Below are 2037 nucleotides of genomic sequence, written 5' to 3' on the forward strand. Positions count from 1 at the left end.
GATCTTACTGTTAGGATGGAAATGTTGAGAATCCTGGGTGAATACAATCATTAGTTCTTAGAATTTGTGATAGAAATGAAGAAGAAATCTGGGTGAAGAAGTATGACATATACCATAGCCCAAAAAGTTCTGAGGAAGGATAGGTAGGAGTCTACTGACCAAAATTATACAAGGAAAATCAGGCTAACAAGGAACACTGAAGTATGACTCTGAAGACCCAAAGTTGAATAATTCTTTTCAAATAATTTTTGGTTGATATTATTTATTTGTGCATTGTCTCCCATTACTCTGCAAATATGTCCCATTCTCCTCCCTTCCCTAGAGAGCCGTTCACTGTAGCAAAGAATTCTTTTAAAGAAGAAAAAAAGAATTTCAGCATGACTGACCAACACATCAGCCAAGTATGATAGTCTATGATGTGTCCCACACCAATTGACACCTATTTCTTTTGTTTTAATTTGTTTTTAATCATAAAAGTATTCTATTATTTTCCATTTACATGTAAAGATCGTTTTCTACATTTGTTTTCAAAACATTTTTAGTTCCAAATTTTCTCCCTCCCTTCCCTCCTCCCTCCCCAACACAGAAAGCAATCTGATATAGGTTATATATGTACAATCACATTAAACATATTTCTGCATTAATCATGTTGTGAAAGAAGAATCAGAACAAAAGGGGAAAAAAAAACAAAAAAATAAAACAAAAGTAGAAACATTATGGTTCAATCTGCATGCAGAATCCACAGTTCTTTTTTCTGGATGTGGAGAACATTTTCCATTATAGGTCCTTTGCAATTGTCTTGGATCATTGAACCACTGAGAAGAGCCAAGTCTATCACAGTTGATCATCATACGATGTTGCTGTTACTGTGTACAATGTTCTCCTGGTTCTGCTCACCCCACTCAGCTCCAGTCTACTCAAGTCCTTCCAGGCTTCTTTGAAAACTGCCTGCTCATCATTTCTTACAGCATAATAGTATTCCATTACATTCATATACCACAATTTGTTCAGCCATTCCCTAATTGATGGACATTCCCTCGATTTGCAATTCCCTGCCACCACAAAGAGAGCTGTTATAAATATTTTTGTACATGTAAGTCTCCCTTCCCTTCTATGATAACTTTGGGATACAGACCCAGCAGCGGTACTACTAGGTCAAAGGGTATGCACAGCCCCATAATCCTGTGGGCATGGTTCCAAATTGCTCTCTAGAATGGTTGGATCAGTTCACAACTCCACCAACAATGCATCAGTGTTCCAACTTTTCCACAGTCTCCAACATTTATTATTTTCCTTTTTTGTCATATTAGCAAATCTGATAGGTGTGAGATGACAACCCATAGCTGTTTTTAATTTGCATTTCTCTAATCAGTAGTGACCTAGAGCATTTTTTTTATATGGAAATAGATAGCTTTGATTTCTTCATTCAAAAACTGCCTGTTCATGTGCCCTGACCATGTCTCAATTGAGGAATGACTTGCATTCTTATAAATTTGATTTAGTTCCCTATGTATTTTAGAAATGAGGCTTTTATCAGAAACACTGGCTGTAAAAAATCATTTCCCAGCTTTCTGCTTCCCTTCTAATTTTGGCTGTATTGTTTCTGTTTGTACAAAACCTTTTTAATTTAATTTAATCAAAATCATCCATTTTGCATTTCATAATATCCTCTATCTCTTGTTTGGTCATAAATTGTTCTCCTCTCCATAGATCTGAGAGGTAGACTTCCATTTCTTCAAAGATGGGAGGGCAATACATGTTCTCTTCTTCAGTGCCAAGATTGATCAACATAAAGTTATCCCTTTGTTGGAGCAGTTAGGGGCATGGTGTCACTGCACACCCCTTCCCTCCAACAATAAGGAAAATCCACATAAAATGTTTTGGCCTTCCCTTCATACCAAAGAAGTCTAAATTATTATGATATTAAAAGATAAAACACATTGATATTATACAATATTATACCTATATTTTATACATTTCTGAGTTTGTGCATTTCTGTGTCATCTGCTGGCCTTTTTTGTCTGCAGCTTCTGCAAA

The sequence above is a fragment of the Dromiciops gliroides genome, chromosome 1 (assembly GCF_019393635.1).
Source record: "Dromiciops gliroides isolate mDroGli1 chromosome 1, mDroGli1.pri, whole genome shotgun sequence".
NCBI classification, from domain to species: domain Eukaryota; kingdom Metazoa; phylum Chordata; class Mammalia; order Microbiotheria; family Microbiotheriidae; genus Dromiciops; species Dromiciops gliroides.